Below are 12,244 nucleotides of genomic sequence, written 5' to 3'. Positions count from 1 at the left end.
CTCCAGTTCCTGAAATTCTAAGACACTTATCTGAGATGCCCTCTATTCCCCATCCCTGCTTTACCCTAAAAAGCACAAATATGTTAAGAGAAAAGGAGAGAGCAGAAACTGGGGGAGATGCCCACTGGGGCCCTAATTGATTGAGGTGGTCAGGAGGAGTGAGGGAGGAACCAAGAACACACTAATGAAAAATGTGCTAACGACAGACTGTTACATACTTGTGTATGTCTCCCCTGCTTTCAGTTCAGTTAATATGTATCAAAGATCTGAAGGGGTGTATGTGTCCATGTAATTGCTTATATCCTCTCTTCATCAGAGTAGGGCTCAATGGTCAAGAGCCATTCTGAGAGGACTTGATTTAAGATGCTGCGGCAACTTCTGCCAAAACTCTGGAACCCATCAGGAAATTTGGACAGGCAAGGAGCGAGTGTATCTCCCGGTGGCCACTAGCGCAGACCCTCCCCTACTGGAATTCCATCTTTTTGGAGTGACAGTGTGCTTCCAAAGCTTGGTTCTGGCGGCAACACCCTGAGGCTGAGTCGTTCTCTCCCACTCCAACCCCACTGGAGTGAGTCTGGTCTGGGGGCTGCAGGGATGAGTGCGTTCTGGAAGGCACTGAAGGTGTAGAACGGACTCTGAGACCCTTCTGCAAAGGAACAGTGGGCTATGGGAGAAGTCTGCTATGCCTCTGCAGTCTAGGCTCGGTGAGTAGAGACTATAGACAAGGCACATTTCACGTGCGAGCAGGGACAAATCATGGCAAAGGGCACACGATGACTTCATTCTATGTCTGGAGCATGAGGCATCAGGGTGTGCTTGTCCTGGAAGGCAATTGTCCTTGAAGGCAACTGTATCTCTCCTGTGCTTGCAGCAACAAATCCCAACGGTGGGAAGAAGGACAATCCTAGGAGAATATATTTTAGGGAAGAGTAAGAAAGACCCACCTGCTTTCCAGGCAGCCTAATGTTACCCTGGGAGACTAGGATTCTTTCCTCCTTAAGGACCCAGAATGGTAGATTTTGACATAATATTTTAAAATATCCCTATCTCCAGCAGCTTTCCTCTTTAGGGAACAGACAGCCTGTTTTAGTGTTTCCCAAACAAAGCAGGGAAAGGACTTAGAGTAATCTGAAATCCATTTTATGGTTACAGGGTGCTTTATTTCAGTCTAAGAGGCAAATTTACACACTCTGTCTTATCTGGTTTTCCAATTCCATGAGGCAGGTTTTCTGATCCCCATTCTACAGATGAGGAAATCAAGGCCCACAGAGATTAAAGAACATGCTCCAATTCTCTCAATAATCATATGGCAGAGCAGGTCTAACTCCCAGGTCTAACTAACTAACTAACTAACTAACTCCCAGGTCTGTGTGCGCAGCACCCTTCCATGTCCTCTGTCGCCTCTCCTGTCTGGAGCCAGTCTCTCAAACCGAACACCATCTCTAGGGATTGTGAAAATGACACCTGCCAAGATGAGAATTTCCTTTTACTTCGATTCTGAATTTAACAAGTGAAGACCTTAGTAGGTGTTCCACTGGTGGCCAGGAGTGTTTGTTGAATGTTTTCCAAATCCAGCCCTGCCTTCCCTCCCTCCCTTCGTTCCCTCCTCTCACAAACACATACCGAGGCATCGCCACGTACAAGTCACGGTGTCAGGCATCACAGAAGTTACAAAGATAAATGAGAGTTAGCTTCTTCCTCCAGATGCTTTACATTTAATCACAAATAGGCAGGTTACTGCAGACCGTAAGGAAGTCAGTGGACACAAGGGCTCCTCCGCTGTACTTACAGGAATCTGTAATATCCTTGTCTGTTTGCTTATATTCTGTTGTCATCAGTGGCAAGCTCCCTGTGAGCAGGAACACATCTCTATCCCCCACTGAATTCTCAGTACCTGGAATAGCACCTAGGACACAGCTGGTGCTCAGGATCTGTTGACTGAATGAATCCATGAGAAACTGATCCTTAATGGGGGTCTCCTAGAAAGTTTCAAGGAGAAGCCAGCATGTGTACCAGCCCTTGATGAAGAGGGAGGTGTTTTAGCAGGTAAGGTAGCTGTGTGTGTTCCAGACAGAGTGTGAAGAGTGTGGGGCCAGACAAGAACACTTGGGACGGTGCAAGAAACACTGAGTTGGGCTCAGTGTGCGTAAGGGACAAGTGGGGGAGAAGTGAGGTTGGGCCGACATCACACAGGGCCCAGGTGGCAGTTGTTTGCTGGGTTGGCTATGAGAGACCATTCAAGTGGCGACAGTGTGGAGAGGCTGGCCGGACCCGTGGGTTGGCGTGACGGACCTAGTATCGATCAGAGCGGGAGTGACAGGAGAGAGACTATTGGGGTATCGAAGGTGGTGGCAAGAGTGCAGGTTGAGAGGTGACTGAACTCAGCAGAAGTTGGGGGAGTAGGAACAGAGGGCACTTCACAACCAGAATGTTCCAATCTCAGGAAACAGATGAATGTGGAGGTTGAAGACAGAGGGAAATCGAAGAGGATACTGAGGGGGGCACCTGGGTACCAGGAAGAGAAGTTAGGTGAGATGAGGGGACAACTGTTTGCTTGGGGCATCTCCTGCTTGAGTGCCCATGGGATCACCGGTGAGAATGTCCAGCCACCTGTCAGAATGTTGGAGAGATGGGTGTGGCCTGACAAGCCCTTCAAAACCTTGGGTCAAAAATAGCCAGTGGAGCTGGGCTGCAGGATTACAGGCTGCAGAGCATGGACCTTGGAAGGAGTCTTGTAACTCACTCCTCTTCTGAGGCCCAGAGAGGTTGGGTGACTTGCCCAAGGTCACACAGCCAGTTGGCCCTCCCTAATTCTTATAGGAGGTCAATTAACTTTTAGATGATTCGAAAACTAAAACTGAAAAGTTCCTAACTTGCATCTCTCTATGTGCAAAGCTAATTAGGGTACTACAGTAATGAAATAAAGCAAATGATCTCTGTTGGTGAACTTAGCTGTCACCCAGGTGAGAGCATGACCCTAAAGGAATCAGGTGCAGGATGGGTGGTGGCTTAGATTTTTGTTGTTGTTATTTTGTTTTGTTTTTTGTTTTTGGTGTGTTTTTGTCTCCTTGGGTCTCCTGCATTCAGCACCCATAAGAGCCACAGTCACAGGTGATCAACTTGCTTGAGTTCTGAATCCAAAACCTCTCAAACTTCCGGACTCCCAGGAGGTGGAGGAAAGAAAACCAAGCCTTATACGGCGCCTCAAATTCCTTTCTCCCATCTAAATGACACTGTTCCAGCTACAAACTCTAGGACTTTCAAGAAAAGCAAACAAAATCCCAACTGCATGTCAAAGGTCATCCCGCCTGCGGTGAGAATGAATGATTAACTCCTGTGAAAGTGAGTTTTGAGGATTTTTTTTTTTTTTTTACAGCGTTCAAAGGTACAACTTGAAAATGTCAGCCCAGGGCAAATTCTAAGACAGCTCCTTCCCCCATCCCATGTGCTCCACCCATTCCCTTTCCCTCAAAGACCATGACCTGTGTCCACGTGAGGAATGAACCCTGCCAAGGGCAGAAGGTGTGGGGCATTCCCTCTCCCTTGGCCCCGGAGGCCTCATCTGACTGCAGAGCGGACAGGAAGGGGGAAGCTTCTATCGGAAGCCCCGTCGGCTTGTCTCCATGCATCTCTCCCGGTTGCTGTACTGCAAAAAATTCACTAGGACAAAGGCACAAAACATGGCTTCCCGGCATCCAGTGGGGTTATCTTGAGGGAACTCGTTTTTCTCTCTGAGCCTCCAGATGCCCATCAACAAAATGGGCTTATGATGCCTATCGACCAAGGGGTTGTTGAGGGGAGGACATAAGATAAAGCAGAAACCACACAAAAATGTGCTTGGTGAATGGGAAGTATCTGCACACCTTGGAGTCCTTTCCTTTTCTGGAGCACCGCCCTCCCCCTTAGCCCTCCTTCCCAGACGCCTCGGGGCTTCTCCTTTTCCCTGTTCTTGTCCTTCAAGACTGTAAGGGTCTGTGAGGTCTGTAAGGAATTATAGGAGCATGGCTGCCCTTTCTCTTGCGAAGCCCCTCCACTCTCTCGGGGGAGGCGCTGGGCCCCTGCAGCGCAGGGCTGTACCACCATGCGCTGGGTGGCCTGGTCTCCCGTGGTGCGGTAAGAAAAGAGGAGCCCCCGGGAGCACGCGGTCAGCTCGGTGGGCCAGAAAGGCCTCTCCAGGCGCCAGGTGAAGCGACGGAGAACCCCCAAGGGCGCAGGGCTCTGTGGGGGGGCGGGTTGGCGGCGGGCCGGCGGGCTCAAGACCTGCGGCATTGCCGGTGCGCGGGGTCCAAAGGAGAGAAGCCGCGGGCGCCCCCTGCCGCTTTGCGGTCATACAGCACCTAGCGCGGCCGCGGACCTCTCTCCTCAACACTGGGCGGGGACCTTCCGCCCTCCACCGCCCGCAGGGAGAGGGGTGCAGCCGAGCCCCGCCCCCACTGCTCCTCCTCACTCCTGCAAGAAACCGTGTCCTGCTCACCAAGGCCACAAGTCACGAATGGAAGCCCCTGGACAGAGAGGGTCAAGGGCGGAAAGCTTTCCTGATGTCCCTTGATCCACCGTGGGCACAAAGAAACCACCTTTGCGAGGGAGGCAGGAGAGGGGAGGGAAAGGCAAGCGGAGAAGGCGGGTCCCAGAGCTGTCAGGATCCCAGCAGCGCAGGAGCGCAGAACCCGGCTGTCTTTGATCCCTGGCCACCAAATGGCTCAAACCGTGGATTTCCTGAGAGAGGGGCTGGCGGCTTGCTCACCTGGTCTCTCAGGTGTGAAACTACACTGTCACCTGGGCTGGGTGCTCTGCCTAATATTCTAATATCCCTCCACGCCCTGAAGAGGGCACATTTTATGTGGTATGCAAGAGTCTGCTTTACCGTGAAAGTGTTTTGTTCATTCACGACGCCACTCTCGCAGGAGCAATGCTCCCTCTGTCTTTTGTATTTCGTCCTGACAGAAGATGCAAAGGTTACAAAGCCTGTGGACAGAAGATGGAAGCTCACAAAAGTCACATGACCAATGAGAGGAAATGAATGGTTCTATACCCAGAGACAAAGAGAATGGGACAGAGACCTTCTGCCAAGAGCCCTACTGTTTATCCCTATTCTTGGCAGGAAGGGAGGGTGAAGGCTTGAACCCCTCTCAGATGTGTTTTGTTTAAATACAAAGTGTATGTGTGTGTGTGTGCGTGTGTGTGTGACTCACACAGTCCACAGAACACCTGTGTTGGATCCTGGCTGAGCTGGCTGCAGCAAAGACACATCAGCGTTCCCCTAGGTAGTGGTGGGGAGGCTGAGATGCGGAACAGGCCCCACTGACGGATAAGTGTCGGCCCCCTGTATTCTCCTGCACCACACTGGGCTCCGCACTATGAGAGGGGTCTGGCCCCTCCTGAAAGAAAGGCATCCACAGCTCAGAAGCAGCTCTTCTTTCTCTAAAGCCAAGGATGTGATTCCTCAACCCTCTGAAGGGTTACTTCATGGCAGGGAAGAGCCTGGGCTGAGCATCCAAAGACCTGGGTTCGAGTCCAGCCCTGCCAGGAAGTGAAGTCTATGGCGGGGCAAAATCATTCGTTCATCCCTTCCTCTAACTATTCATTTAACAAATGTTCACTGAGCACATGCCAAGCACCAGGCACTGTGCTTGGTGCAAGAGAGGCAGCAGTGATCAAGACGACTGTGCCCACGAGAAGCTTACATTCTGGTAAGGAACAAGCAACCCACTATGGGGAGAGTAAAGCCGGGTGAGGATGCAGAGATGAGGGGTGTTATCTGTTTGGTTAGGAAGGAGGGGGCTATGTCTGTGTGCAGGCCAAGGGATTTCTGAACACAGGAACAAACAGGTACGAAGGCCTCGGGCGGGAATGAGCTTGTGTTTGAAACAAGGCAAGGGAGGTAGTGTCCTGTGGCCCAAATGGCTTGGAGGTGAGAGGTGGGGGGTAGGGGGGCGAGGGCAGAGAGAGGGACAGTGGGCAGATCACATGGGCAGAGAGGAGTTTCAGGGTTTGTTTGTTTGTTTGTTTGTTTGTTTTAAGATTTTATTTATTATTTATTTGACAGACAGAGATCACAGGTAGGCAGAGAGGCAGCCGGGGCGGGGGCGGGGAAGGGTGGTGTGTGTGTGTGGAAAGCAGGCTCCCCACTGAGCAGAGAGCCCAGGACCCTGGGATCATGACCTGAGCGGAAGGCAGAGTCCTTAACCCACTGAGCCACCCAGGCGCCCCTCAGGGTTTTTTTCTAAGAGGGATGAGAAGCTACTGAGGGGTCGGAGCAGGGAAACAGGAATTGATTTGCATGTCAAAGAGACGACACTGGGTCTTGTGGACATTGGGTGGGGTGGGGGGTGGCAAAAGTGAGAATGAGGATGTCCCTGTAGCAATCTAGAGAGGAGAGGGGGTGCTTGGCCCGCAGCGGGAGCAGCGTGGAGGGTGCGGGGATGCACACTCAGCCAAGACAATCCACCAGGGGGACTGAAGGTGCGGGTGATGGAAGGAGAGGCTCCAGGACAAACGCGTGGGTTGTGGTCAAAGGAAATGGTTGGACAGTGACTCTATTTACTGAGTGGGGGCAGGCTGGAGAAGAGAAATCAAGAGTTCAGTTGGGGACATTGTAAATTTGAGCAGGTCATTTTCTCCTCTCTCTTCTGGCCTCTCCCTTCTCACCTCTACAACAAAGGGTGCTACAGGTCACCAGTGGGTCACCAGGAACTCCTCCGTGGTGATTAGGGCTACTTTCCCTAATTCTCCCACATTCCCATGCCTTTTAAACCCACGGATAGGTTCTGAATTCAGAGAAAAGAAGCAACAGTGCCCTTTTAATTCTCTTTTGGGGAGAGTGAGAGGGAGAAAGGCCCCACAAAAGCAGGTCCCCATGTCCCACAAGGGTCCTGCCCATGCTGATGTCCTAACAACCATGAGAGTGGAACCAGGGTGCAGGATGAGGGGGGCGAGTCAGCCCACAGGGCCCAGATAAGGAAGAGTCACAAGTGTCTGACTGGCCAGAGTCTGATTTGGATTTCAATTCCTACGTTGCTTAGGTTGGCACTTGAGAAGTTTCAGGGGCTTCTGAGAGGATGGGGAGCATTTTAGACTTTCAGTTACCAACCAGTGCCAAGTTTATGATCTGAGCCCCATAGTTCAACCTGTCTGAACCCCCAGGTAGCTCCACTCTAAATGTAAAGACCTCTACCATCTCTTCAAGTGAGAACATTCTATGATTCCATTGTTTCGAAGGAGAGAAAAAAAAAACAAATGCACGTAGAAGTCCAAGAAGCTTGAGACCCGAATGGACAGCTTCTGAAGGGGTTCTGCAAACATTTTCACTCAACATATTATTTATTGGGCATTTGGTATGTGCCCAGGGTCGTAAAGACATAATTCCTTTCTCACAGAGGTTTCATTCTAGTGGGAGATGATAGATAAATAGATCACTAGATTGATTGACAGACAGACAGAAAAAAAGAAAGGAAGAAAGGAAAGACTGTTCAGGTGGTGCTGAGTGCCATGGAGAGAAATAAAGCCAAACAGGAGGGAGAACGTATCAAGACTGGGGTGATACTAGTTTGTATAAGGAGGTTAGGGAAGGTCTTCAGAGGGAACAATAAGTAAAGAGTCCCAAGGTGGAGTCATGTTTAGAATGTTCTAGAAGAGCAAGGTGTGACTGGAGGTGGGTGTGAGAAAGGAGAGGAGCAGGAGATAGGTTCAGGTAGCTCGGAGGCTGCAGAATATCTGGGCCTTTGGATTTTTGGATGAGTGGAATGAGAAGGGATTGGAGGACTGGGAGCAGAGGAGTAACATGATTTGAAAACTGGAGAGGACCCAGATTGTGAATGGTGGGCAGAGACCAGGGAATTCCTGGGGTATCAGATACCACATCAGGACAGTTGAAGCTCTAAACGCTCAAACCAAATGTTCCACCAAATGCTCAAACCAAAATCATCATGAGAAGCCTGTCCCATTGCTGGTGGAAGCTCCAGTCACTTGTGCCCTGCAGGGTTACTGGTTGTCTGCTGTGTGCCGCACACTGGGCATACTGTGGGATAAAAGACAAGCTGTGTGTGTGTCTGTGTGGTGAGGAGTGGCAAGCACGCTAGAATCCAAATCTGGGGTCATAATAGCAGATAACATGGGGAGGGGAGTGACAGGAGCCAAACCCCTGCATGCAGTCTTTGTTGAGAGGAAAAAGGCTATTGGTTAACTTTTGACTTCAGCCTACAGAACAAGTCTATGTGTACAAATAGCCTTGGTAACCATTAAAAGGACAGAGAGTTAGCGTATGGACCTTACACACTAGTAAGAAGGAAAAAGAAGTAGCAAAAGAAAAAAAAAAACCCTTAAATATATATTTAAAAAGACAAGATGGTGGTGTGAAAGACAGAAGAATCTGGTTTAGAAAATGGGTCACATAGAAAATACAAGAGTAGCAATAAATCCAAATGCATTCATCATCAGAATAGATGTAAATGGATGAAACATTAGAGTCAGAAGACCCCAGTTGTCAGATGGGATTTTTTTTTTTTTTTAAATCAGCCATTTATAAGAGACACAAAGAGGTTGAAAGCTAATGGATGGAAATGATATTCTAGGGCAAATAAAAGTGGTGGTGTCCTGATATTAGTATCAGACAAAACCAATGTTTACGCAAAATGTTTACCATAGTTAAGGAAAAGTGACCTTACGATGATGAACTCTTCAGGTTAGCGGGAAGATACAAACATTCTAATCCTGTGTGTCCCTAATAATACAGTCTGAAAGTGTGTAAGCACACGTTGTCAGCACTCTAAGGAGAAATACAAAAATCCACACTCGTAATGGGAAATTTTAAAACAACTCTCCTGGTAAATGTTGGAAAATGCAGCCCGAAAGAAACCTGAAAATACACACAAACTTTGAGCAGCTCATGGTCTAACGTTCCGTGCACATTGTATGCACGTTCCCCCTTGTATGCACGGACAAATGCAACAGCGCTGGGCAAGAAGCCGGCCTCCACGGGAATCCCAGGATTGGGGCCTTCAAACCACTGTCCTTTTCTTTTAAGATTTTTAAAATTTATTTATTTGTTTGAGAGAGAGAGAGAGAGAGAGAGCAAGTGAGCGTGAGCGCATGTGAGAGTAGGGGAGGGGCAGAGGGAGAGAGAAGAGCAGACTCCCCACAGAGTGCAGAGCCTAACTCCCCTGGGCTCTATCTTACAACCCTGAAATCATGGCCAAAATTGAGTCTGACTTACTGTTTTTAAATTATTTTTATTAACATATAATGGAGAGTCTGACTTTTAACCCAATCGGCCACCTAGGGGGCCCAAGACATTGTCTTTGACTATAATGTAATCTGTTTATAAATCAGTAATGAAAACATACTAGGAAGCCCAGTATGTTTGAAAATAATACTTTTTTTAAAACTTCTAAGTACCTCACAGGTCAACAAGAAAATCATGGTAGAAATCTGAAAATAAATACAACTAAATGAGATGAAAATGCCATTTACCAAAACCCGTGGAATGCCACTAAAATTGTATTAAAAGAGAATTCATATACTTAGAAACGAAGAAATGCTAAGGAGTTTTGAGCTAAGCATTTAAGAAGTTATTTAAAAAAAAGAATACCAGAATAAAGCTGAAGAAGTAGAGGGAAAGATAGGAGCAGAAATTAATGAAAAACATGAAAGATGAAAAAGCAAACAAGAATTATTTGATAAGCCTCATCGAGAGAGGAGTACAAACGCACCAGAATTTAAACATAGTATTATGAACAAATTTTTTGCCAGTAAATTTGAACACTTAGATGAAACAGATGAAATCCTGGTAAAATACAAATTAACAAGAAGCTCAAGAAGTAGTCGAAAATCTGAAGATCACATATCCCTAAAAGGAAATAAATAGCTTAAATTCTTCCAACAAAGAAAACACAAGGCCCAGTCAGCCTTTTAGGGGAGTTTACCAAACTTCCAAGCAAGAGATTACTCTAATTTTATTAGAATTGAATAGAAAAAAAAGAGAGAGTATTTCCTAACTCTGGTGAAAGGCAGAGCAGTAAAATTAGAGAGAACCACATAGCAGCATACCTCCATGACCTTAAAGAATGGGATTTTTTTACCCAAGATACAAAATGCATTCTATTATAATGGAGAAAGTCACTGAAAATTCACTGACATTAAAAGGGAGAATTTAGACTGGTGCTACTACTTCAGAAAATATGCTGACATTACCTCACTAATTTAAATATATATCATTATATATATTATATATTTTATATTTAGAGATATGAAATATAAATGTTCAAATATAAATATAAATCTATAATACATAATGTTTATATTTATAATATATAAACATTTATAATATATATTATATATAATATTTATAATATATTTATATTTTACATGTATTTATTATATAAAATATAAAATATATGTGTAATTTTATATGTCATGTATTATATATTACATGTTATATGTGACATATGTGATATATATATATTTAAATTTATATATACATCTTTGTACTTGAATATATATATGTATATACACATCTTTGTTTGAACTTGAGAGTTCACTCTTATGTATATACCCTTATAAGACCAGAGTGCATCAGATACACATAAGAATGTGCAAAAAAAGGTTCAAAACACTGAAACTAGAAACCACCCAGATGCCTAGTTACAGTAATGTAAACATGTACAGTGGCATAAGCTCACTGTGGAACATTCCACAGCAGTGAAAAGGAACACACCACTGCCACCTGTACCCACATGGGAGAATCTCAGAAGCACACTGTGTCCAACAGCCAGTCACCAGTCACGAAGACTTTGTACAATAGGATTCCATTTACATAAAGCTAAAAAAACCCGAGCAACTAAAAAGACATTCAGATGCACGCAAGTCCTGTTTTGTTGATTCCAAAATTCACTTTTCACTTTCTTATCTCCCTAAAAGGGGGGAGGATGCATCTTATAAGCAGTGGTGTCTTGTGATGACCTTAGACACGAAACAAAGATGTGCCTCACAATTGTGGGGGGGCTTAGGTCCAATGAAATATGATAGGTAGTTGAACTATAAAGCAAAGCAGCAGAATGACTAACATAAAATCTGGGAGGGAGGGGGCTAGGGGATGGAACAGCACCTAGAATTCTAAAGTCCTGGCCAAATGCTAATTTTTCAGCTAGATGGTGAATATATTGGTGTCTGTTTTATTGTTTTTTAAATATTTTCAACTCTCACATGTATATCTTTCACTAAAAAAAGGTGTGTGGAGGCAAGGAAGTGGGGCCATGTGGCCAACAGCTCAGGAAGCTGGACAGTGAAAGGGGGAAAGAAGGGGCGACACTTGCAAGAGGAAATGGAGGACATGACAGGCACTGAATGGAAAACCGTCCCTGAGACACTGGGCGACATGGCTCCAACACATGAGAAGTTGAGAGATACTTCTTCTGGTAAGCAAGAGGGACAAAGGACAAGATGGGTTTGTGGAATTCGTGGTGGAATTCTGCCCATGTTTTCCTTTGATGGTTTCTAATCTGTTCATGAAGAATTTACACATGGGATGGGGGTCATCATCAGGACTGGCTGAGAGGTAATGGCCGTGACGAGTTGGTGTCTAAAATGCGAAGCATGTATGCCACGCTTACTACGTGCCAGGTTACGAAATGAGGAGCTTCTGGCATCCATTATTCTGCTTATTCCCCTCCTCAGAGCCCTGAGGTAGCTCCTCTCTCCTCAGGCCCAGATTTGTTGCCCAGGGTCACTATCCCAAAATATCACAGACCACATGGCTTACACAACAGAACGTTATTTCCTCATGGTTCTGGAAAAAGGAAACCCAAGATGAGGGTGTTGGCAGTACTGGCTTCTCCTGAGGCCTCACTCCTCAGCTGGCCGGAGGGCCCTTCCTCCCTGCACCCCTGCCCACAGGTGCCTCCACCCCTTCTCCACAGGAATGTCAGTCCTGGTGGATTGGGGCCCACCATAACGGCCTCATTCTAATCTAGTCACCTCTTTAAAGGCCCCATCTCCAAACAGAGTCAGATTCTGAGGTGCTGGCGGTAAGGGCCTCCATATACAAATTTTGGCGGGAGGAGGGGGAACAGAATTCAGCCCCTAACCATACGCATGAAGAAATGGAGACATAGAGAGGGGTGAACTTGCCAAGGGCACACAGTTATGTCAGAGCTGAGATGCAAAGGCAAGCAGGTCAACGACAGCGGCTGACTACCAACCAGTCCACCTGTGCCCAGACTGGACATGAAAACAAAAGGTCTTTTGGAGA

This window comes from Enhydra lutris, unplaced genomic scaffold (assembly GCF_002288905.1).
Source record: "Enhydra lutris kenyoni isolate GAN:26980312 unplaced genomic scaffold, ASM228890v2 scaffoldscaffold9, whole genome shotgun sequence".
NCBI classification, from domain to species: domain Eukaryota; kingdom Metazoa; phylum Chordata; class Mammalia; order Carnivora; family Mustelidae; genus Enhydra; species Enhydra lutris.
The sequence above is the reverse complement of the archived record's forward strand: the minus strand, read 5'-3'. Positions refer to the sequence as shown.